This window comes from Stenella coeruleoalba (genome assembly GCF_951394435.1).
Source record: "Stenella coeruleoalba genome assembly, chromosome: X".
Classification (NCBI taxonomy): domain Eukaryota; kingdom Metazoa; phylum Chordata; class Mammalia; order Artiodactyla; family Delphinidae; genus Stenella; species Stenella coeruleoalba.
Genome location: NC_137152.1, coordinates 39,729,683 through 39,757,048, shown reverse-complemented (window position 1 = coordinate 39,757,048; position 27,366 = coordinate 39,729,683). Strand labels below are relative to the sequence as shown.

The following is a 27,366-nucleotide window of genomic DNA, read 5'->3' as shown; positions in this document are numbered from 1 at the left end:
AAAAAATACTTTGACACAAATGAATGGAAACAAAATGTAACAAAATCTACAGGACACTACAAAAGCAGTTCTAAGGGGGAAATTTATGGTGATACGGGCTTACCTCAAGAAACAAGAAAAACCTCAAATAAACAACCTAACATTACACAAAAAAGAGCTAGAAAAAGAAGAAAAAACAAAGCCCAACGTGAGTAGCAGGAAGGACATAATAAAGATCAGAGTGAAAATAAATGAAATAGAGACTTAAGAAAAAAATAAAAAAGCTCAGTGAAACTAAGAGTTGGTTCTCTGAAAAGATAAGCATAATTGATAGCACTTTAGCCAGACTCATCAAGAAAAAAGAGGGTTCAAATAACTAAAATTGGAAAAGAAAAAGAAGTTACAACCAACACAACAGAAATACAAAGGATCATAAGAAATTGCTATGAACAATTATATGCCAACAAATTGGACAACCTAGAAGAAGTGTATAATTTCATAGAAAATGTACACACTTATAAGACTGAATCAGGAAGAAACAGAAAATCTAAACAGACTGATCACTAGTAGTGTAATTGAATCAGTAATAATAATAATAATAATAATAAACTCCCAACAAACGTCCAGGAACAGATGGCTTCACAGGTGAATTCTACAAAACATTTAAAGAGTTAATACCTACATTACCTGATACCCAAACCAGAAAAAAACACTACCAAAAAATAGGAATTTACAGGCCAATATCCCTGATGAACATAGATGCAAATCTTCAACAAAATACTAGCAAACCAAATACAAAATAAATTAAAAGGATCACACACCATGATCAAGTAGGATTTATCCTAGGGATGCAAGAGTAGTTCAATCAATGTGATCCCCAAATCAATCAACATGATATACCACGTTAACAAGACAAAAGATAAAAATCTCATTATCATTTCAGTAGGTACAGAAAAAGCATTGGAAAAATCCAACAACCGTTTTTGATAAAAACTCTCAACAAAGTGGATATAGAGGGAATATACCTCAACATAATAAAGGCCATATATGATAAACCCACACATAACATCATATCCAATGGAGAAATGCTGAAAGCTTTTCTTCTAAGATCAGCAGTAAGACAAGGATGCCCACTTTCTCCATTTTTAACCAACATGGTATTGGAAGCCCTAGCCACAACAATCAAACAAAATGAAGAAATATAAGGAATCCAAATTGGAAAGGAAAAATTAAAACTGTCACTATTTGCAGATGACATGGTACTATATACAGAAAACCATGAAGACTCCACCAAAAACTATTAAAACTAATGATTGAATTCAGTGAAGTTGCACGATACAAAATTAATATACAGAAATCTGTTGCATTTCAATGCACTAACAATGAACTGGGACAAGGAGAAATGAAGAAAACAATCCCATTTACAATTGCAACAAAAAGAATAAAATACCTAGGAACAAATTTAACCAAGGAGGTGAAAGTCCAGTACTCTGAAAACTCTAAGACATTGAGGAACAAAATTGAATATAACAAAAATAAATGGAAATATATAACGTGTTCATGGATTGGAAGAATCAATATTGTTAAAATATCCATACTAACTAAAACAATCTACAGATCCCATGCAATCCCTATCAAAACACTAGTGGCATTTTTCACAGAACTAGAACAAATAATCTTAAAATTCTTATGGAACCAAAAAGATCCCCAATAGCCAAAGCAATCTTGAGAAAGAAGAGCAAAGTTGGAGAGGTATCATGCTCCCTGATTTCAAACTATACTGCAAAGCTATAGTAATCAAGACAGTATGGTACTGGCACATAAACAAACATATAGATCAGTGGAACAGAATACAGAACCGAAATAAACCCACACTTATATGATTAATTAATCTATGACAAAGGAGGAAAGAATATACAGTGGGGAAAAACAGTCTCTTCAATAAATGATGTTGGGAAAACTGGACACCTACAAGCAAAATAATGAAACTGGACCACTTTCTTACACCATATAAACTCAAAATGGATTAAAGACTTAAATGTAGAGGAGGAGTTTCAAGATGGTGGAAGAGTAAGATATGGAGATCACCTTCCTCCCCACAGATACATCAGAAATACATCTACATGTGTAACAACTACAGAACACCTACTGAATGCTGGCAGAAGACCTCAGACCTCCCAAAAGGCAAGAAACTCCCCATGTACCTGGGTAGGGCAAAAGAAAAAACAGAGACAAAAGAATAGGGACGGGACCTGCACCAGTGGGAGGGAGCTGTGAAGGAGGAAAAGTTTTCCACACACTAGGAAGCCCCTTCATGGGTGGAGGCTGTGGGTGGCGGAGGGGGGAAGCTTTGGAGCCACGGAGGAGAGCGCAGCCACAGGGGTGTGGAGGGCAAAGCGGTGAGATTGCCGCGCAGAGGACCAGTGCCGACCAGCACTCACCAGACCTAGAGGCTTGTCTGCTCACCCACCGGGATGGGTGGGGTCTGGGAGCTGAGACTCGGGCTTCAGTCAGATCCCAGGGAGAGGACTGGGGTAGCCTGCATGAACACAGCCTGAAGGGGGCCAGTGCGCCACAGCTAGCCAGGAGGGAGACCGGGAAAATGTCTGGAGCTGCCGAAGAGACAAGAGACATTTTCTTGCCTCTTTGTTTCCTGGTGCGTGAGGAGAGGGGATTCAGAGCACAATTTAAAAGAGCTCCAGAGACGGGTGTGAGCTGCGGCTATCAGCGCGGACCCCAGAGACGGGCATGAGACGCTACGGCTGCTACTGCAGCCACCAAGAAGCCTGTGAGCAAGCACAGGTCACTATCCACCCCTCCCCTCCTGGGAGCCTGTGCAGCCTGCCACTGCCAGGGTCCCGTGATCCAGGGACAACTTCCCTGGGAGAACGCACAGAGCGCCTCAGGCTGGTGCAACGTCACTCTGGCCTCTGTCGCCGCAGGCTCGCCTCACAACCGTACCCCTCCCTCCCCCTGGCCTGAGTGAGTCAGAGCCCCCGAATCAGCTGCTCCTTTAACCCCGTCCTGCCTGAGCGAAGAGCAGATGCCCTCAGGTGACCTATATGCAGAGGCGGGTCCAAATCCAAATCTGAACCCCAGGGGCTGTGCAAAGAAAGAAGAGAAAGGGAAATTTCTCCCAGCAGCCTCAGGAGAAGAGGATTAAATCTCCACAATCAACTTGGTGTACCCTGCATCTGTGGAATACCTGAATAGAAAATGAATCATCCCAAATTGAGGAAGTAGACTTTGGGAGCAACGATATATATTTTTTTTCTCCTTTTCTCTTTTTGTGAGTGTGTCTGTGTATGCTTCTGTGTGTGATTTTGTCTGTATAGTTTTGCTTTTACCATTTGTCCTAGGGTTCTGTCTGTCCGTTCTTTTTTTTGTTGTTCTTTTTATTTTATTACTTAAAAATTTGTTTTCATAATAATTATTTTTTATTTTAATAACTTTATTTTATTTTAATTTATTTTATCTTCCTCTTTCTTTTTTTCTTTAGTTTCTCCCTTTATTCTGAGCTGTGTGACGTATAGGCTCTTGGTGCTCCAGCCAGGCGTCAGGGCTGTGCCACTGAGGTGGGAGAGTCAAGTTCATGACACTGGTCCACAAGAGACCTACCAGCTCCATGTAATATCAAATGGCAAAAATCTCCCAGAGATCCCCATCTAAACGCCAAGACCCAGCTCCACTCAACGAACAGCAAGTTCCAGTGCAGGACACCCTATGCCAAACAACTAGCAAGACTGGAACACAACCCCATCCGTTAGCACACAGGCTGCCTAAAATCATAATAAGGCCACAGACACCCCAAAACACATCAACAGACATGGACCTTCCCACCAGAAAGACAAGGTCCAGGCTCATCCACCAGAATACCGGCACCAGTCCCCTCCACCAGGAAGCCAACACAACCCACTGAACCAACCTTAGCCACTGGGGACAGACACCAAAACCAACGGCAACTAAGTACCAGCAGCCTGTGAAAAGGAGACCCCAAACACAGTAAGTTAAGCAAAATGAGAAGACAGAGAAACACACAGCAGATGAAGGAGCAAGGCAAAAACCCACCACACCTAACAATTGAAGAGGAAATAGGCAGTCTACCTGAAAAAGAATTCAGAATAATGATAGTAAAGATGATCCAAAATCTTGGATATAGAATGCAGAAAATACAAGAGACGTTTAACAAGGACCTAGAAGAACTAAAGAGCAAAAAAGCAGTGATGAAAAACACAATAAATGAACTTAAAAATTCTCTAGAATGTATCAATAGCAGAATAACTGACACAGAAGAACGGATAAGTGACCTGGAAGATAAAATAGTGCAAATAACTACTGCAGAGCAGAATAAAGAAAAAAGAATGAAAAGAATTGAGGACAGTCCCAGAGACATCTGGGACAACAGTAAACGCATGAACATTCGAATTATAGGGGTCCCAGAAGAAGAAAAGAAAAAGAAAGGGACTGAGAAAATGTTTGAAGACATTATAGATCAAAACTTCCCTAATATGGGAAAGGAATAGTTAATCAAGTCCAGGAAGCACAGAGAGTCCCATACAGGATAAATCCAAGGAGAAACATGCCAAGACACATATTAATCAAACTATCAAAAATTAAATACAAAGAACAAATATTAAAAGCAGCAAGGGAAAAACAACAAATAACACATAACAGAATCCCGATAAGGTTAACAGCTGATCTTACAGCAGAAGCAGGACATGTTTAAAGTGATGAAGGAGAAAAACCTACAACCAAGATTACTCTACCCAGCGAGGATCTCATTCAGATTTGATGGAGAAATTAAAAGCTTTACAGACAAGCAAAAGCTAAGAGAATTCAGCACCACCAAACCAGCTTTACAACAAATGCTAAAGGAACTTCTCTAGGCAGGAAACACAAGAGAAGGAAAATACCTACAATAACAAACCCAAAACAATTAAGAAAATGGTAATAGGAACATACATATCAATAATTACCTTAAATGTAAATGGATTAAATGCTCCCACCAAAAGACACAGACTGGCTGAATGGATACAAAAACAAGACCCGTGTATATGCTCTATACAAGAGACCCACTTCAGACATAGGGACACATACAGACTGAAAGTGAGGGGATGGAAAAAGATATTCCATGCAACTGGAAATCAAAAGAAAGCTGGACTAGCAATTCTCATATCAGTCAAAATGACTTTACAACAAAGACTATTACAAGAGACAAAGAAGGACAGTACATAATGATCAAGGGATCAATCCAAGAAGAAGATATAACAATTGTAAATATTTAGGCACCCAACATAGGAGCACCTCAATACATAAAGCAAATACTAACAGGCATAAAAGGAGAAATCGACAGTAACACAATCATAGTAGGGGACTTTAACACCCCACTTTCACCAATGGACAGATCATCCAAAATGAAAATAAATAAGGCAACACAAGCTTTCAATGATACATTAAACAAGATGGACTTAATTGATATTTATAGGACATTCCATCCAAAAACAACAGAATACACATTCTTCTCAAGTGTTCATGGAACATTCTCCAGGATAGATCATATCTTGGGTCACAGATCAAGCTTTGTTAAATTTAAGAAAATTGAAATTGCATCAAGTATCTTTTCTGCCCACAACACTATGAGACTAGATAACAGTTACAGCTAAAAATCTGTAAGAAATACAAACACATGTACGCTAAACAACACACTACTTACTAACCAAGAGATCACTGAAGAAATCAAAGAGGAAATCAAAAAATACCTAGAAACAAATGACAATGAAAACATGATGACCCAAAACCTATGGGATGCAGCAAAAGCTGTGCTAAGAGGGAAGTTTATAGCAATATAATCCTACCTTAAGAAACAAGAAACATCTCAAATAAAAAAACTAACCTTACACCTATAGCAATTAGAGAAAGAAGAACCAAAAAACCCCCAAAGTTAGCAGAAGGAAAGAAATCATAAAGCTCAGATCAGAAATAAATGAAAAAAAAGAAGGAAATGATAGCAAAGGTCAATAAAACTAAAAGGTGGTTCTTTGAGATGATAAACAAAATTGATAAAGCATTAGCCAGACTTATCAAGAAAAAAAGAGAGAAGACTCAAACCAATAGAATTAGAAATGAAAAAGGAGAAGTAACAACTGACACTGCAGAAATACAAAGGATCATGACAGATTACTACAAGCAAATATATGCCAATAAAATAGACAAACTAGAAAATTGGAAAAATTCATAGAAATGCACAACCTGCCGAGACTGAATCAGGAAGAAATAGAAAATATGAACAGACCAATCACAAGCACTGAAATTGAAACTGTGATTAAAAATCTTCCAACACACAAAAGCCCAGGACCAGATGGCTTCACAGGCAAATTCTATCAAACACTTAGAGAAGAGCTAACACCTATCCTTCTCAAACTCTTCCAAAATATAGCAGAGGGAGGAACACTTCCAAACTCATTCTACAAGGCCACCATCACTCTGATACCAAAACCAGACAAAGATGTCACAAAGAAAGAAAACTACAGGCCAATATCACTGATGAACATAGATGCAAAAATCCTAAACAAAATACTAGCAAACAGAATCCGACACACATTAAAAGGATCATACAATATGATCAAGTGCAGTTTATCCCAGGAATGCAAGGCTTCTTCAATATAAGCAAATCAATCAAGTTATACACCATATTAACAAACTGAAGGAGAAAAAACATATGATCATCTCAATAGTTGCAGAGAAAGCTTTCAACAAAATTCAACACCCATTGATAATAAAACCCTGCAGAAAGTAGGCATAGAGGGAACTTTCCTCAACATAATAAAGTCCATATATGACAAACCCACAGCCAACATTATTCTCAATGGTGAAAACCTGAAACCATTTCCACTAAGATCAGAAACAAGAAAAGGTTGCCCACTCTCACTGGTATTATTCAACATAATTTTGGAAGTTTTAGCCACAGCAATCAGAGAAGAAAGAGAAATAAAAGGAACACAAATTGGAAAAGAAGAAATAAAGCATTCACTGTTTGCAGATGATATGATACTATACCTAGAGAATCCTAAAGATGCTACCAGAAAACTAGCTAATCAATGAATTTGGTAAAGTAGCAGTATATAAAATTAATGCACAGAAATCTCTTGCACTCCTATACACTAATGATGAAATATCTGAAAGTGAAATTAAGAAAACACTCCCATTTACCACTGCAACAAAAAGAATAAAATATCTAGGAATAAACCTACCTAAGGAGATGAAAGACCTGTATGCAGAAAATTATAAGACACTGATGAAAGAAATTAAAGATGATACAAATAGATGGAGAGATATACCATGTTCTTGGATTGGAAGAATCTACATTGTGAAAATGACTCTACTTACCCAAAGCAATCTACAGATTTAATGCAATCCATATCAAACTACCATTGACATTTTTCACAGAACGAGAACAAAAAATTTCACAATTCGTATGGAAACACAAAAGACCCTGAATAGCCAAAGCAATGTGGAGAAAGAAAAACGGAGCTGGAGGAATCAGGCTCCCTGACTTCAGACTATACTACAAAGCTACAGTAATCAAGAGAATATGGTACTGGCACAAAAACAGAAAGATAGATCAATGGAAAAGGATAGAAAACCCAGAGATAAAGCCACGCACATATGGTCACCTTATATTTGATAAAGGAGGCAAGAATATACAGTGTATAAAAGACAGCCTCTTCAATAAGTGGTGCTGGGAAAACCGGACAGCTACATGTAAAAGAATGAAATTAGAACACTCCCTAACACCATACACAAAAATAAACTCAGAATGGATTAAAGCCCCAAATGTAAGGCCAGAAACTATCAAACTCTTAGAGGAAAACATAGGCAGAGCACTCTATGACATAAATCACGGCAAGATCCTTTGGACCCACCTCCTAGAGAAATGGAAATAAAAACAAAAATAAACAAATGGGACCTAATGAAACTTCAAAGCTTTTGCACAGCAAAGGAAACCATAAACAAGACCAAAAGACAACCCTCAGAATGGGAGAAAATATTTGCAAATGAAGCAACTGACAAAGGATTTATCTCCAAAACATACAAGCAACTCATGCAGCTCAATATCAAAATAACAAAGAACCCAATCCAAAAATGGCAGAAGTCCTAAATAGACATTTCTCCAAAGAAGATATACAGATTGCCAACAAACACTTCAAAGAATGCTCAACATTATTAATCATTAGAGAAATGCAAATCAAAACTACAATGAGATATCATCTCACACTGGTCAGAATGGCCATCCTCAAAAAAATCTAGAAACAATAAATGCTGGAGAGGGTGTGGAGAAAAGGGAACCCTCTTGCACTGCTGGTGGGAATATGGATTGGTGCAGCCACTATGGAGAACAGTATGGAGTTTCCCCAAAAATCTACAAATAGGGCTTCCCTGGTGGCGCAGTGGTTGAGAGTCCGCCTGCCGATGCAGGGGACACGGGTTCATGCCCTGGTCCGGGAAGATCCCACATGCCGCGGAGCGGCTGGGCCCGTTAGCCATGGCCGCTGAGCCTGCACATCTGGAGCCTGTGCTCTGCAACGGGAGAGGCCACAACAGTGAGAGGCCCGCGTACTGCAAAAAAAAAAAAAACTACAAATAGAACTACCATACAACCCAGCAATCCCACTACTGGGCATATACCCTGAGAAAATCATAATTCAAAAAGAGTCATGTACGAAAATGTTCATTGTAGCTCTATTTACAATAGCCAGGACATGGAAGCAACCTAAGTGTCCATCAACAGATGAATGGATAAAGAAGATGTGGCACACATATACAATGGAGTATTACTCAGCCATAAAAAGGAATGAAACTGAGTTATTTGTAGTGAGGTGGATGGACCTCGAGACTGTCATACAGAGTGAAGTAAGTCAGAAAGAGAAAAACAAATACCATATGCTAACACATATATATGGAATCTAAAAAGAAAAAGAAAAAAAATTGTTCAGAAGAACCTAGGGGCAAGACGGGGATAAAGATGCAGACCTACTAGAGAATGGACTTGAGGATATGGGGAAGGGGAAGGGTAAGCTGGGACAAAGTGAGAGAGTGGCATGTTCATATATACAGTGCCAGACGTAAAATAGATAGCTAGTGGGAAGCAACCGTATAGCACAGGGAGATCAGCTCGGTGCTTTTTGACCACCTAGAGGGGTGGGATAGGGATGGTGGGAGGGAGGGAGTTGCAAGAGGGAAGAGATATGGGGACATATATATATGTATAACTGATTCACTTTGTTAAAAAGCAGAAACTAACACACCATTGCAAAGCATTTATACTCCAATAAAGATGTTTTTAAAAAAGACTTAAATGTAACCATAAGATTCCTAGAAGAAAACCATAAAATTCTTAAGCTGTAAATCTTTGATATTGGTTTCTTAGCAACATCTTTTTAGATCTGTCTCCTCAGTTAAGGGCAATAAAAGCAAAAATAGACCCATGGGACTACATCAAACTAAAGTTTTTTTGCACAGCAAAGGAATCCATGAACAAGATGAAAAGGCATCCTACTGAATGGGAAAAGATATTTGCAAATGATATACCCCATAAGGGGTTAATATCCAAAATATACAAAGAACTCATACAACTGAGTATAAAAAATCCCTCAAAACAAAAAACTGTCTGATTAAATAATGGGCATAGGATTCGAATAGACATTTTTCCAAGGAAGACATACAGATGGCCAACAGACACCTGAAAATATGCTCAATATCACTAATTATCAGGGATATGAAAATCGAAACCAAAATGAGATATCACCTCACACCTTTCAAAATGGCTATTATCAAAAAAACAACAAATAACAATTGTTTGAGACGTCATGGAGAAAAGGAAACCCTTGTACATGTTTGTGGGCATGCATATTGGTGCAGCCACTATGGAAAACAGTATGGACGTTCCTCAAAAAACTGAAAATAGAACTACCATACAATCCAGCATTTCCACTTCTGTGTATTTACATGAAGACAATGAAAACACTAAATCAAAAAGGTATATGTACACTTGGGTTCATTGCAGCACTATTTACAAAAGCCAAGATATAGAAGCCACCTGTGTCCATCAATGAATGTATAAAGAAGATGTTTTATAAATATTCAAAACCAAGCAGAACCCTATGGGGCCTTCCTAGGACAGACCTCTTAGGCCTTCCCTGAATTCCAAAGAATAAATTTGATCAGAGAAGTGGGAAAATGCAGAAACAAAGAAAAACAGTCAAGCAAGACGAAATAATATCAGTTTAGCCATTAAACAAATTCAAGGACATTTAGTTCCTTCTCAAGGGCTATAGATAATATTCTGTGCCAAATTCTTTGATCCTTTTTGCAGATATTGAAACCACCACCAGGTGGAAGAAGTTAACTGTATGCTGCTCACAAAAGCACATTAGACCCAAGACTGGTTGGAACCAAGAAGGTTGATGATGTTGACTCCCCATTATCTCACCACCAACCAATCAGCAGACCTTCCATGAGCTGATCACATACCCCGCAACCCTCTATCTCACCCTATCTTTAAAAAATCTTTCCCTGAAAGCCAATGGGGAGTGCTAGCTGCCTGGACTCCTTGCTTGGTACCCTGCAATAAATGCTGCACTTTCCTTCACCACAACCTGATGTCAGTAGATTGACTTTACTGTGCTTGGGTGAGCTGACCCAACTTTGGTTCAGTAACATTTTGTATATACATATATATATACATATATATATATATATATATATATATACACACACACACACACACACACACACACACACACATAGATACACATATATATATACATACATATATATAGTTATAGTTATATATATATAATATATATATACATATGTATTTCACACACACACAGAGAATGTTATTCAGCCATAAAAAAGAATGAAATCTTGCCACTTGTGGCAAAATCGATGGATCTACTATTTTGCTAAGTGAAAGAAGTCAGAGGAAAACAAATACCATATGATTTCTCTAATATGTGGAATCTTAAATACAAAACAAATGAACAAACAAAACAAAACAGAAACAGACTCATAGATACAGAGACCAAATTGGTGTTTGCAAGGGGGAGGGGAGAACAGACAATAGTTGAAGGGGATTAAGAGGTGCGAACTTCCAGGTATAAGTCACAGGGGTATAATGTACACGTAGGGAATATTGTCAATAATATTGTAACAAATTTTGTATGGTGACCAATGGTAATTGGATTTATTATGGTGATCATTTCGTAATGTATAATAATATTGAATCAGTATGTTGTACACCTGAAACTAATAGAACTTTGTGTGTTAATTATAACTCATTTTTTAAAAAGAGTCAAAAAAACCTCTCCTCTTGATAAGTTTGTTCACCAGGAGGTTGAGTTTGGTGTAGATGTGAATCCCTCAGAAAGATCTGTCATTTACTGTCTGGGCTTGCCATATGAGGACTGTAATTACTTGCCTGGCACTCTCTCCACCCATCAGGAGGTGATGTGGACCAGAAACTTGGGGTGGGGTAGGGAGGATAGGTCAAATGTGTAAGGGGGGGCAACAATATCCTAAATAAGGGAGCTGTGAGAGAATATCCCTCCTCTCACACATCTTTTTGGAAAGTTACATGACTCAAGGACATGGGAAGATACTTTCTTTCAGGAGGTTTACTGGTTATCCAAATTTTTAGTAGGGGTGTGATCATTACCAGAAAATATTTGCCTTTTGCTCCCCAGGAATGACCAAAGAGCAAAACCCAAATTAAACAAAACAAGACATTGTTATCTGAAGTCAACAGCAATCTCCCCAACTGAGTCCTCCTAGCCTAACCTATGGAGTTAAGCTTTACTAGGAACAGTCTGTATTCTTGAAAAAATTTATATACATTACATCTGTTCCTTTGGTTATGCATTCATTCAACACTGTTCAAGGCAATATTCTAAGTACATATAATTGTGCTAAGAAAATTGACTGAAAACGATTCTTGTCTTGGGCGGGAAGGTGGATCAAGTCCCTTTTAACTCATAGGATTCTTGTTTAAAAAAACCCCACATTGATCTCTTTTATAAACCATAGCCTCTTGCACTTTATTTGAAAAATCTATATTTTTATATATTTTGCTTAATCATGGGCTACATGCATTCTTTTAGTAAAATTTAAAATATGGGTATATGTGTTTGTGTGCAGTTAGAATAAAATCTCAAGAGGTAGGAAGGACCTTAAAGATTCTCTATGCAATCCTACCCAATGAGTGTTTTCCTTCTACAAGTTCTTTAGAGTAGGCATTTAACGTTTGCTTGAATACATCTGGTGACGGGAAGCTCATTACCTTGCAAAGCATTTTGTTGTAGAACACTCTTCTCCTTTAAATGATCCTTGTAATTTACATTTAGGATGAAATTACTGGCTTGCTGGTTTTTGATCTGGAAATGAGGAAAGAGAGTATACTTATGTGGTCTAGAGATGAACAGGGTACAGAGAAGCTTCAAGAAAGGAAAGGGGGTACTTGGGAGGAAGACCCTGAAGGTCATAAAAATAGGTGGGTCCATGGTGAAGCTGCTAGAGACTGGAGGAGGTTTCCTGGGTTTCAGGAATTCGGTTGGCTGACTGGAGTATCAGTATGGCTGAAGCAGAATGAGAAGGGGAGCAGGCAGAGGGAAATGAGGTCAGAAAGGGAGATGGTCAGGATCATAGAGCCATATAAGGGATTTTGATTTTATTCTAAGTTTGGTGGGAAGCACTTGGGTGTTTTTAAGCTGGGAAACTATTATCTTTTACCTTTTTTACACATTCCCACGGCATTTATTTTATAACTTTATAAGGAAGTTTTTACCTTTTGATCCCCCCCATTATTTTCCTTTTAAAACACCGCAATTTTATTTGTGCAATTCTCTCAGCATACCCCCTGCTTTGTCACTTTATACCTCACTCCAGAAAACCTGAACTATTCATAGTCCCCTGACTGCACCAGGTGGAGGAAGCATATCATATTTTCTTACACTTATGTGCATACCCACTTCTCTGTTCCTACAATTCCTTCCTCCCTGCCCTTGTCCACCTGGCAAATGCTCTCTTTGGTGCCAGACTTGGCTCAACTATCACCTCCTCTAGGACATCTTCTTTTACTTTCTTAAGCCAATCTTGGTGCTTTGTAAGTGTCTCCATTATTTCAGCTAGTTACAGTTGGCAACTTATGTGACATCTGTGAGGGCCAGGGCGGTATCTCTTTTGTCTCTTAATCTCCAGCATCTAGCACTGTGTCTGGGTTAATTAATCAATTAACAAATTGTTGAACTCTTTTAAAATGAAAAATAATATTTTAGGAGCAGATCCTCCAAAATATAACTAGTTTATATTCAATGATACCATGTGGTACATTTTTTTTCATTTTTCCTGGGTATATTTTGCAGCTATTTCATCCTGGTGGTATCATATAGAAATAACATAGCTCAAATCAGTTGTTCTTTGAAAGCATTATGGAGTCTTTTCTATAGTTGTGATAGATAATTGCTAACACCTGCTTTAAAAAGTTGCAGGTCAAAATAATTGGTACCATGTTTTAAGGTGTAGAATTTGGGGGTCTTAACTAATCATTTGTTCATATAGCTATAAAATGTAGAATTTACAAGAGTAACTGAAGAAACTAACCAGGGCAAGTAGCTGGAGACCAATAGCGATGAGCAGTTGGTAGGAAACCTAGTGAGTGAAAGCATGACCTCTGGATCCTTACTACTTAGGTTTGAATCCTGCCCCTTTCAAGCAATTACCTCACCCTTCTTCTGTGTCTTAGTTTCCTCGACTCTAAAACAGGCATGATAATAATACCTAGCTCACAGGATTTTTATAAGGCTTAAATTAAGTAATTCACTTAAGTTCAATCCAGGCTGTGGCTGGAGGAACACATAAACTGTCCTAGGGCAGCCCAGAGAAGGGAGGAACTGATTGCTGGGTTGGTTTAGGAAGGCTTCTTAGAGAGGAGACATCTGAGCTGGGGCATGAAAGATTGATAGAAGACTTTCCAAGGTAGGAATAATTCCATCCAAGATAGCTTAAGCAAAAACTTAGAAACTTTTTTCTTCATTTCCAAGGGGGGAAAAAAAGCCCACATTAAAGATGGCTTTTCCTGGGTATTCTATTAATCAAATCCCTGGGTTCTATTTTGTGCATCAGCAGAGTGGCCACCAGGTGGCAGCACAAAGTTATAAAATCGTGTATCCCAGAGAGACTGCATCCCTTTGCCTACAGCTCTCTCATAAATTAGGATTTTCTTAATTAACGTAATACAGAAACCAGGCTGAGCTCTCTAGAATATTCACAATGTCCTGCTCACCAAGATTAGGCAAGGGGTAACTGCAGCCAGGTCTGCAGAAGCCTGTGATGGAACTCAAGGTGCTGGCATCTACTCTGAAGAACCTGGGCTACAAGACCACACAGAGCCTACTGGGTACAAGTGGAAGCTTGAAGCAGGATGAGAGACTAGTTGGACCTGTCAGTCAAGGTCTTTCACGTATTTGGAGTAGCAGGTAGCCATGCAGAAAATGGCATTGCAGGGCGGCACTGCCACTGGGGTACTCACCAAGGATGTCTGGTTGACAGAGCAGGCAGCAGTGACTTTTACCAGTCCCTAAAGGCATGAGATCACAGGCTGAGACATCTGGACAGGGCCTCATATATCAGAGTCCAGTCCTTCTGTAGTGGATGCTGTAATGCACTGGACAAATTCCCCTTCAGGACTAAAGGATTTATTCTCCTAGCTGCTGGAAGCAGTGCCTGAAGATAGCTCTTTGGGAATTGCCATTCACTGAAAACAGCTGCCTTGCCCAAAGCTGCATTCCCAAGGCTGCGTGTATTCTGTGCGTTATATGGAGGTAAAAAATCTGATTGCTGGCGCCAATTCAGGAGGGCCATCCCAATTCCAGAGTTCCTGGAGCCTTTGTTGAGGCTTTATCATAGTTCAGCATCTCCCTCTGCCCAATCCTGTTTCTTTCCTTCCCCCACAGAAGCCAATTGTGAGAACATCCCAATAAACTTTCTGCACACTGAGCTCTGACTAAGAGTCAGCTTCCCTGGGGAACACAATCCCACCCTTGTTTTACACGTGGGGAAACTGAGGCAATTTTGAGGGTCATATTTTGAGAGAGAAGTGATTATTTTCAATGACCAAAGACCTCAAATCTAAGAATAGCTGTCCTCAAAGACATGCTGAACATTAAGTGAGCAGGTCCCCAATAGCAGGGTTTGTTTGTCTTCTTCCCCACTGTATCTCTAGTGCCTCCACATAGTAGGTATTCAGTAAATGTGTGTTTAATGATTGAATGAATGAACACTGGTCACTAGATTGCAGATATAAGCAGGATTCCCTTAAACCCCTTTAATAGGAAGCTAATAAGACTAGGTTTTACTTCTCGATGTCTCTGGCAGGTGTTTTCTTCTTGAAATCCCACAGCTGTCCTCAAAGGAAACATTCTTCCCAATCCCCATTGAGAATGGCAAGAAGTTCTGGAGCAGCATGACCTACCCTATGTCAATCTTTGGATACATAGCCTATGTTGATTGTATAATACTCAAACTGAGAATAGACACCTAAACCATCTTCATGCACCCTAGCTGGAAGAATGCAAATATTAAGACAGAGAGTGTCTGTAGTTTTGAGGCCCCAGATCAAAACCAAGAGAAATTAGTCCTAATTATATTCTAGTCAGTGCAGAGAGCATTCCTTTGACATTAGCTGAGTTTAACCTTGCTAATCCACTCTTTACACTGCCAATTTTTTTTATTCTGGAACATCTAGGAGAGAGAATGGCCTAGGAAAAACGAAGCAGTGTAGCCCACAGCAGACTGATTAAGAGCATTGTTTCTAAACTCCGAGATGTTTTCGTTCAAATCTTGGTACTATTAGTTTAGTGGCAGTGTGACCCTAGGCTAGTTACTTAATCTCTCTTTACCTCAGTTTCCTCATCTATAAAATAGGGATAATAATAGTATCTCCTTGGAAGTTTTGCTGTGAGAATTAAATGAGTTAATATATATGTAATGTGCTTAGAACTGTTGCCCAACATCTAGTAAGTGTTTTATAAGGCTTGGCTATTATGCATATGTGGGATCCCACCTTGCCACATTTCTAAAGAGACCCTAGGAAAAACAAATATTGTATATTAACACATACATGTGGAGCCTGAAAAATTGTTATAGACAATCTTATTTACAAAGCAGAAATAGAGACATAGACGTAGAGAACAAATGGATGGATACCAAGGGGGAAAGGAGGGTGGGGTGAATTGGAAGATTGGGATTGACATATATACACGACTATGGATAAAATAGATAACTAATAAGAACCTATTGTATAGCACAGGGAACTCTACTCAATGCCCTGTGGTGACCTAAATGGGAAGGAAATCCAAAAAAGAGGGGATATGTGTATATGTACAGCTGATTCACTTTGGTGTACAGTAGAAACTAACATAAAATTGTACAGCAACTATACTCCAAGAAAAAAATTTTTAAAAAGCCTCTAAGTACTGGAATATGTATTCCAAGGAGCCTGTGGAGTCCTGGATGCCCTTTGCTTTAGGATTATCTGGTTCTGTGGCTACTGTTTGTTTAGCTGCATAACTTATGAGAAGCTGAGGTTTCTGGTCAGAAAATGAAACAAATGCCTTAATTTAGCCACTCTCAAGTAACTGGTAAGCTGTGTGTGTTTTTTTTTTAATTATAGCCCTCGAAGGTACAGGGTGTTTCTACTTACAGTTACCTCCATTCTATAAATACCATTGGAGGGATTTCCAACCCTGGCCCTAGTCAACTTATTCATAGCTTTTGGGGCAAAGTGGTAAGGGTGAAAGATGTGGAAATTTTACACAAATTGAATTCCCCCCTTAAGTACTCTGGATGTAAGGAGACACAGGGGATCAAGAAAATAAACTGATGGTGTAATTATGGGTCCTCTGCAAAGTGTACGCCCATGGAATTTTATTGGGATAGTTCAAGGGTGCTTGCTTGCTAGTTAAGATGAAATCTGGTTTTATGTACTTCCCAAGTTTTTTACAATGACTATGTAATTAAGAAAAATGGGGTGTTCCACTGAGAGTCTCTCCTTGGATAGAAATACTCATCCAATTCTTTCTGTTATCTTGGGATAGGAATTATGGCTTATGGAGTTCTGGGGTTGTTCAATTTTAGGGTTTCAGGGTCAAGGGTTTGGTGTTGGAGGGAGAAGGGCTTCCTACTGCCAGGGTCTGGCAATCAAAAGAAAAAGGTAACTGACCATCCCTCCCTTGGCTAAGAGCATGAAGGGTGCTTCCTTCTGGACATCCATACAAAGGGTGTCTTATAAATAGACAAATATTAGGTAGGAGTTTGTTTTACAAAGATAAAGATGGTTTAAAGCAAATAAGATCATGGCAAAATAAAATTTAATAAATTTCATTTAGGGAACTACAGAAAGAAAAAGAAAGGTAGGAGTAAGTAAACATTAGCTAAGGTGCATACTCCAAAGATAATGAGGCAAATGTGAATAAATTTACATACCAGGGTAAAGTAAAAACAGATCAACTAAGAAAGAAAAACAGTGGTTATAAAGTCCAAAGCTTAATTTTTCCCTCACCTGCCCCCATCTCTGTTCCTGTCTGTGCACTTTATCTGCAGCTGAGGAACAGGTAGATAACCACCAGATGCCCTTGGACTCACCCGGAGGGACTCCAGGGAATTTTCATGCCTAAATAGAGACTCCCCTAGTGACCATCTCCACCAAGGGTTCCTCACCCTAGGCAGCTGACATCTTTCTACCTGGATGTAAAGTGTATATATCTTTCCTAAGTGCCAGTGAGCTTGGGTCCTCTTCAGGGTGCCAAAGTTGAAATACAGGATCATAGGAAAAGAGGAAAGCCCACTTACAGACTGCCTGAAGCACTGCCACAGGAAGTAATGGCTTGATACCTGTTGGAGATGAAAGAGGAAGCCAAGATGCTTTTTTAGACTATTCAACTTAAATTTTTGTAAGGTTTCAAAGGAGCTGCATTTCAATATTAAGATTGGGTGGGGGGATATTTCATATGGGGAGACTGGAATGTCTGCCTCAAACACTGAATTTCCAAAGAGGTGAAACCTCTTTTCTTAAAAGAAAGAGAACGATGTCAAGCAATAACAAGGATACTGTAGCATGAGACAACCTCTCCATTTCCAAGCAGGAAATCATACTCGACCTGCCAAGAGAAGGAGAAAATAAAAAGGGAAGGAGTAACTGCTTACAATCTGTGAGCTCCTATTGTTTGCCAGAAACTATGCTGGGCTTCTTATGTATGTTATCATCTACTTAGGTGAGTTGGGTATTATGTTCATCTCCATTTTACAGACAAGGAATCTGAGGCTCAGAAAGGTTAAGTTACTTGCCTGTGGTTACACAGCAAGTAAGATACTACTAGAATTTGAAGTGAGGTCTGATTTCAACACCTATGTATTTTCCATTAAACCAAAGGAAAGCAGTACCATTATCTTTACTGAAGAGTGAAAGTCCATTGTGATTGTTGCTTACGCTCTTGTTAGGGCAGTAAAATGTCTGTTATTTAGACTAGCTTTGGCCTTACACTGCCTGGTTTGAATCATTGTTTTGCTTCTTACTTGGCTGTATGACCATGGGAAAGTTACCCTACCTTGTTGCACCTTAATTTCCTCATCTGTCAAATGCCTCCTAAGGCTGTTGTAATGATTAGGAGGCATAATATCTGCAAGCATATAATAACTCATACATGTTATTGTTGCTATCATCCTGCAAGGCCAATGAGATCAGAGAAGCCAGGGTTACATGGTTCTGCCATTGACTCGTTCTGTGATTCTGAATATGTCTCTTAACCTTTTTGTTCCTCAGCTTAGTCATCTATAAAATGGAGAGAATAACAGTATATACTTCGTAAGGGAGTTTCTGAGGATCAAATGAGTTAATACATATAAAACTCTTAGAATGGTGCCTGGCACGTAGTAAGCACTCAATATTATAAGAATTATTATTATTGTTTAAATGGAGGGTTCAGTGACTGCTTAAACTAACAAGGAGCTTTGGAGCTAATTCAGGTGGCTGAATCATTGGGAATTTGAATTGGGAAATAAACATTGCAATCCTCTCCAAGTAATTATTTGGGGGTAGGGACGCTTCTTCCCACTAACTACATAGATGACTTGTCTCTTCCCAGCCTGAAGCATACCCCCAATTTGTAGCACAGTTGGGAGAGTCTCTTAGTATGCCAGACATGTGAGCTGTTCTTGTACTCAATTTTTCCTTAGGTAAGTAAATGGGACACTCAGTATTGATCTCTAGGGCTATATCAGAATTACTCAGTGATTTCCTGGTAGATGATCTAGAAATATTGAGCTAAGCAAGATCAACAAAATGGATTTAATAAAAGTAAATCACAATCAGAGAGATTTTACTCTAAATGAAATAGACAATAATTCCAAGTTTGAATGGTTGAGGAGGGGTTTTTCAAGTAGTGGAAGGGGCAATGATATCTGTGCTATGTAGCCATTTTGCCCCAGATACCAAGTCACAAAGGAATAAAGGAGAGAAAATCACAGTCCATTGTCAAAGGGAATGCATGAAAAGTGAAGAGGTGAAGCCTCTTTGGCTCATATACTTAGGTACTCAGAAGGGCTTGTTTCCACTTCTGTAAAAGGAGGTAGTTAGAATAGGTCCCTTTGGGATTCAACATTCTCTTCTCCTGGGAGCATTTTTCCCCTATTTCACTACTTGCCAAGCCCAAAGAGTACTAAACAATACATGTGAACGCCTGCTACAGCAGTATGACATAGTGGTTATATGTGTAGGTTCAAGGGCAAAACTATCTGCTACTTACTAACTGTAGGCTTTAGGGCACGTTATTTAATCTCTCTGTGCCTCAGTTTCCTCATCTGTAAAATGAGGATTAATAGTACCTGCCTAATAGGGTTGTAAGGAATAAATGACAATACGTAAAATATGCTTTGGACAGAGCTTGGGAGATAGTAAAATACTCAATAAATGTTAGCTATGATAAGAGACCTTGCAGGAGCTCCAGCATTGACTGAGTCTATCATTTTAAGTATTTCCCAAATCCTGACATTTAGGACCTTCTTCCTTTCAGATATAGTAATGGTTCTTAAAGTCTTCTCCCTGAAACTCCTGGATCAGAATCCCTATTGAGGATTATTTTTAAATGTACCTTTCTGGGCATCCACTCCCAGTCCTACTGAATCAGAATTTCTGAGTATGGGGCCCAAAAATATGCATTTTCAACATGCCTTCTGAAATTCGAGCACCGCTGCTTTGCAATTTCTGTAGCTTAATATAGAGTCCTTCTAAAAATGGTGTTGAAGCCCTTCCTGCTAAACTTTAACCTCAGGAACACCACTTAGGACCTTCATTTTTAAAATTTTTTATTGGAGTATAGTTGATTTACAATGTTGTGTTAGTTTCAGGTATACAGCAAAGTGAATCAGTTATACATATACATATATCCACTCTTTTTTTTTTTTTTTTTGAAGGTTCAACTTTTTTTTTTTTTTTGGCTGTGTTGGGTCTTCATTTCTGTGCGAGGGCTTTCTCCAGTTGCGGCGAGCAGGGGCCACTCTTCATCACGGTGCGTGGGCCTCTCACTGTCCCGGCCTCTCCGGTTGCAGAGCACAGGCTCCAGACGCGCAGGCTCAGTAGTTGTGGCTCACGGGCTTAGTTGCTCCGCGGCATGTGGGATCTTCCCAGATCAGGGCTCAAACCCGTGTGCCCTGCATTGGCAGGCAGATTCTTAACCACTGCACCACCAGGGAAGCCCTATATCCACTTGTTTTTAGATTCTTTTCCCATATAGGTCATTACAGAGTATTGAGTAGAGTTCCCTGTGCTATACAGTAGGTCTTTCTTAATTAAGTAATCAGGTCTCTTAGTGATGGTATGTGTAAAAATCCTTCAGGAGACCTGAACTGGACTGGCTTGGTCCTAATAGAGTTCTTAAGGTAGATGGATAGCTACTAAAGTACAGCTTATGTTTGGTAGCACCAAAAGTCCAGCAACTTTCCTTACACTATTTAATAGGTCATAGAGATGAGCACCATGTTAGCATCTTTCTTCACAAAATTTTTCAACAGTTTCTTTGGAGAATTCTCCCCCACGTAAACCCCATCTCTGATTTCCTAATGGGACCATGGAATTCAGTTTAAATACTCTTCAGTTTTAGTCTTACAGGTGGAAATTTGTGGAATTAATCTAGCTCATAAAGCAAAATATATGTGTTTTATACCATCAAGCAAATATAAATAATACTGATTCTCTGATCAACCACCCTACTCCCACCAGCAGAGAAATCAAATTGCTATGGGTTTATCTTTAACTCATTGGTGAAAATTATTTGAGCCAAACTAGCTCCCTGGCAGATATTTGTGAAGTTTAAACCATGTTTCTTATTTTATTGCCAGTTTTATGCAAGACCGAATCCAAAGCTGGCTGAAGTGAAGATTTAGTTTAACATGTACTTGTTGTGTAGTCAGAGTCAATGATCCTAGGAGCCATTTGCTTCTGGATGAACCCCATGGATTTGGATCAAAATCAGACCCTGGGATTTTATTGAGAGAAAAAAATCATTGAAAAAATGCAACTTGGTGTCTCCATAAGAGACAAGAGTTCAGGACTTTTAATCTCCAAAACTGACCTCAAATCTGATGCCCTTCTCAGTAGTCCTTAGGTCTTTACGGAAAGCAAGTCAGTGTGATCCTATGGTTAGGTCCTGAGCTCTGATATGGTTTCAAGTGTGCTGAAATTTCTGAGGAATTTAGAACAGGCCTAACTTCTCCAGGTCTAGTTGTCAGCTATCTGAACCCCTGGGCACCTCTAGAATAAGCAAGTTTCTGACTGAGTCTCAAGGTGCCTGCAAAAATCAATCTGTCAGGCATCTCACATGTCTAGACTCTTAGCAACTTCCATGACTTTGTAACATATATGAATTATATATCAATAAAGCTTTTACAAGTAAAAACCCATTCAGGGATGTGCTAGATGGACTAGGTATGCCCAAACCAGCCATGGCTAGTAATACTGGATTCCTATCTCTTAGCAGGGCTACAACGTACGATTTTCAAACTGTGTACTCTGCAATTCCAAGAAACACCATTATATAGACTACAATGTGAATGGCATCCCTGAAGTTTTGTAGTGTATAATATGCACAGCCTTAAGCTTTAGCACTGGCTCTTAGGAGAAGAATTCTGAAGCTAATGGTTATGGTTGACCAAAGTTCATTCCCAAGGATTCAGAAAGAAGCTAGCTTTCAAGGAAGGGGTATGAAAGGTAATTTTCCCCATACAGTTCTTAAACTCAGCATTCAGGTAAGCATTGTGCTCCCCATCTTTTATTCCTTCTATTCAAGTGAATTTTTTTCCTTCAATTTAAATAATTTACAATTAATACAGTAAATAGGTTTACCCATAATCCTCCACCCTGAACACAATTGCTTTTATATTTCTAGATCCCCTTCTAGTTTTTATTTATATGTACACATGCTTTTAAAAAAATTAAGACAACTTTTTAGAGCAGTTTTAGGTCCACAGCAAGCTTTAGGGAAAGGTACAGAGGTTTCCCACATACTCCCTGCCCCACACATGCATACCTTCCCCCATTATCATCAGCATCCCCCATAAGAGTGGTACATTTGTTAAAATTGACACATCACAATCACCCAAACTCTATAGTTTACTTTATGGTTCACTCTTGGTGTTGTACATTCTATAGGTTTAGACAAATGTATAATTACATGTATCCATCATTATAATATCACACAGAGTATTTACACTGCCCTAAAAATCCTCTGTGCTCCACCTATTCATCCCCCTCCCCCAATCCTTGGAAACCACTGATTTTTTAAAAAATTTTCTCCATAGTTTTGCCTTTTCCAGGATGTCATTTGTTGGAATCATACAGTATGTAGATTTTTCAGGTTCTTTTACTTAGTAATATGTATTCCTCCATGTTGTTTCATGACTTGATAGCTCAAAACTCATTTATTTTTAGCACTGAATAATAATTGTCTGCATGTACTACAGTTATTTATTCATTCACCTGCTGAAGGACATCTTAGTTGTTTCCAAGTTTTGGTAATTATGAATAAAGCCACTGTAAACATTTGCATGCAGATTTTTGTGAGGGCATTCAACTCCTGCAGGTAAATATCAAGAAGTATGATTGCTGGATCCTGTGGTAAGCATATGTTCAGTTTTGTAAGAAGCTGCCAAAATGTCTTCCAAAGTGGCTGTATCGTTTTCTGCTCCCACCAGCAATGAATAAGGGTTTCTGTTGCTCCACATCCTTGCCAGCAGCATTTGGTGTTGTCAGTGTTCTGGAGTTAGGCCATTCTAACAATGAAGTCTAGCTTATCAGTTATTTATTCCATGGACCATGCCTTTGGTGTTGTCATACTATTTTACATAGTTATAACCATAGTATATATGCAATTTGGTTCTATTTTTTCTATGTAACATTATTGCATAAACACTGATCTAAATTGCTCCATAGTCTTTGCATTTACTGTGTTAGTGAATATATAACATTTCTTCCAGGTGATGTGCTATGATATATTTGATCCTTTCATTCTCTGAATGCAAGACAATTGGTGAAGTTACATAACAACCCCAACATGGAAACACCTATCTGCAAGGATTCTGCTCTGTGCCCCCACCCCCGCTATTTCTTGTACCCATATATGCATAGTATCTAATTTACTCAATTATACTTATTGCTTATTATTGGTTCCTCCCACTTTGAAGTTAATCTACAAGGGCAAGGTCCTTTGTCTCATTTGTTTACTGATGTATCCCAGATCCTAGATGCTCAATAAATATTTGTCAAACAAATGGATTTTAAATAATTCTCTTAGGCTCAATTCTTAGTAGTAAGGTATTCAAAGGGAATCTTTAAAATGCCAAATTCATAGAAACAAAGAGTATAACGGTGGTTGCCAGGGGTTGGGGGTGGAGAAAATGGGGAGATGTTGGTTAAAGGGTACACATTTTCAGTTATAAAATGTAAGTTCTGGGGCTCTAATATACAGCATGGTGACTATGGTTAACAATATTGTATTATATACTTGAAAGTTGCTAAAAGACTAGATCTTAAATGTTCTCAACACACCAAAAATAAATCTGTAATTATGTGAGATGATGGATGTGTTAACTAACCTTATTGTGGTAATCATTTTGCAATATATACATGTAACAAATCATTGTATTGTACATGTTAAACTTCCACAATGTTATATGTCAATTATATCTCAATAAAGCTGGAATAAAAAGTGCATGAACATTGGCTTTTGAGCAAGAAATTATAGTTGGAATTTTCTTCCAACTCTGTACCAGCCAAATGGACCTTCAGCTAGAGTTAGGAACATATGATTCTGGAGGTAGTACTTAGGTCTTTAACCTATGGCACTGTGGCCCACAATTAGCACCCTAGTTTGTGCAAAATGTTCATAGCTTGAAAAGATAAAATTAGAGGAGGGAACAACCATTTCTCTATTTAACATGAGAGTTTGAACTTAAGGCCAGGCTGAGAGCAGATCTAAAATATGTGTTTTGAAAGCCATCTTTGGAAAATAGACCCTCTTTTTCATGAGAATGGACCCAGTGCAAATGACAAGAACCATAAATACTGCTGTTCCAAATTTTTGTATTGACAACTTCTCTAGACTCCAGGAAACTTTTTATGGAGGAGAGGACCTTAGAGTATACTTGGAAACCTGAGCTCAGGTCCAGTCTGTAGGAAAACAGTGATTAATCTATAGAAAAAATGTACTGTCCCACCCCTATGCTACCATCTCACTCTAACACTCTCCATGTTGTCTGTCACAAGCAAACACAAGGACTCCATGAGATCTGGAAACTGTGTCATGATGTAATAGTAAGATTAGAGAAAGAGCACTGGATGAACAAAGAAAAAGCACTGACATTACTGAGCCATTTCTGTCTGCCACACCCTTCACATCCATTTACTATTCACCACAATCCTATGAGATGGGTACTATTTTTCCACACAAGAAGTTGAGGCATGTAGATGTGAAGTAATTTGTTTAAGGTCAAAGGGTAAGTGCAAGAACAGGGACTCAAACCCAGATTTGACCGACTTCAAAGTCATACATTTTCTGTGGTAGCATTAAGACATCATAATTCCACTCATAGGAGTGGCATCCTAATACCAGCTGAGTGGCTTAGAGTATGAGAAATATCCTTCTCTTGGGGCCTCAGGTTCTTCATCTATACAGTGAAGAAGTAGACACAGAGTTGGATTTCTAATTGCTCTTCTTTTTCTGATCACATCTGATTATCACATCATCCTATGAAAGAAATTGGGCAAATATTATCTCCATTTTATAAATGAAAAATGGAAGTTCAGAGAGGTTTTGGGTCTTGGATACAGTCACATAACTAGTTTCTGGGAGTCAGACTGAACCCATGTTTCTGAACTTCGAGAATGAAGCATCACAGGCCACTGGTCAAGATCATGTGACCCTCTGTTTCTTACCATGGGAAAATTCCCCATTCCCATAGACCAGGGCTCCCATGAATAAAATGTTTGCACATTATAGTATGATCTGAAATCCTCACATATTTTCTCTGAATCTGAATAAGTCATCAGTTAGAGGTTTGTTCTTGCTGTTCCAGAGATAGAATAACCCATTACTCACACCTTTTTCCAAAGGGTTTTTATGGGAAGAAGCTCCTTGACATTGGTCTTGGTGGTGACTTTTTTTTTTTTTTTGATATGACTCTTAAAAGAAAAGGCAACAAAAGCAAAAATAAACAAGCGGGACTGCATCAAAAAGAAAATCTTCTCCATAGCAAAGGAAATCATCAACAAAATAAAAAAGCAACCAACTAAATGGGAGAAAATACCTGCAAATCATATATCTGATAAGGTGTTAAGATCCAAAATATATAAAGAACTCATACAGCTTGGTAGCAAAATAAAAAAAATACACCAATCCAATTAAAAAATGAGCACAGGATCTGAATAAATATTTTTCCAAAGAAACAAAAAGCCACCAATCAATTAAAAAATGAGCACAGGACCCGAATAAACATTTTTTCAAAGAAGACATACAGATGGCCAACAGGCATATAAAAAGATGCTCAACATCACTAACCATCAGGGAAATGCAAATCAAAACCACAATGAGATACCACCTCACACCTGTCAGAATGGCTGTTATCAAAAAGAAAAGAAATAACAGGTGTTGGCAAGGATTTGCACTGTTAGTGGGAAGATTAAAAAGGGGGAGTGAGTTCCGTACACCCTCCGAGCATTAGGAATTACCTTTCCTGATCCTCAAGACAGTAATAGAGGACTTCTGGAGCTCTTTGTCTGTGCCATTGTGCCCACTTCTGTGTTTCAGGCTGTGTTAAGACTACGGGATACTAAAGGGAAAAAAAGGGTTAAAAACGGTAAACTTACTGCTAAGAGGGTGATTCTAATTCTGGTATCCATTCTTAAAAAACTAAAAATAGAACTACTGTATGACCCAGCAATCCCACTCTTGGGCATATATCTGGAGAAAACCATAATTCAAAAAGATACATATGCCCCAATGTTCATTGTGGCACTATTTACAATAGCCAAGACATGGAAACAACCTAAATGTCCATCAGCAGAGGAATGGATAAAGAAGATGTGGTACATATATACAATGGAATATTACTCAGCCATAAAAAGGAACAAAATAGTGCTATTTGCAGAGACTGTCATACAGAATGCAATGTTTATATGAGTATATGGAACATATAATTTTTATATAAAGGAAAAATCATTATTTTTTTGCTCCTTTCTTCTGCCATTACTTTTTCCCTTTCACCTGCCAAAGCTTTTGTTATTCCCTAATTTAAAGAAAAAGTACAAAATGTGTGCACCTTATTGTACATAAATTTTATCTCAAAAGAAACAAGGAACTGCAAAATATTGATCTCTAGTTAATTATATGCATCCAATAAAATATTCAGATGTAAAAAAAAGAATCTAATTCATGTATTTGTAGACTTATTTATTCTCCTTTTTCCATGGAAATTTCAGTTCTCAGAGGGCAGAAATTCTCTTAGTCTTTCTTGTTCACTGCTGTATCCTCAGTATATATAGTAGCACTTTACACATAGGAGATTCTAGATGTGGCACATATAAACAATGGAATATTACTCAGCCATAAAAAGAAATGAAATTGAGTTATTTGTAGGGAGGTGGATGGACCTACAGTCTGTCATACAGAGTGAAGTAAGTCAGAAAGAGAAAAACAAATGCTGTATGCTAACACATATATATGGAATCTAAAAAAAAAAAGGTTCTGAAGAACCTAGGGGCAGGACAGGAATAAAGATGCAGATGTA

General features: G+C 38.5%; 1 long non-coding RNA gene across 1 annotated transcript in view; it reads left to right on the top strand.

The window, feature by feature from the left end:
- The window catches only part of LOC307180474, a 161,660-nt gene extending 137,834 nt beyond the window's left edge, over nucleotides 1–23,826 (top strand). The window contains exon 5 of the long non-coding RNA XR_013825742.1: nucleotides 23,560–23,826. This is a non-coding gene — a long non-coding RNA (uncharacterized lncRNA). The remainder of the gene's footprint in view (nucleotides 1–23,559) is intronic.
- The last annotated feature ends 3,540 nt before the right edge of the window (nucleotides 23,827–27,366 follow it).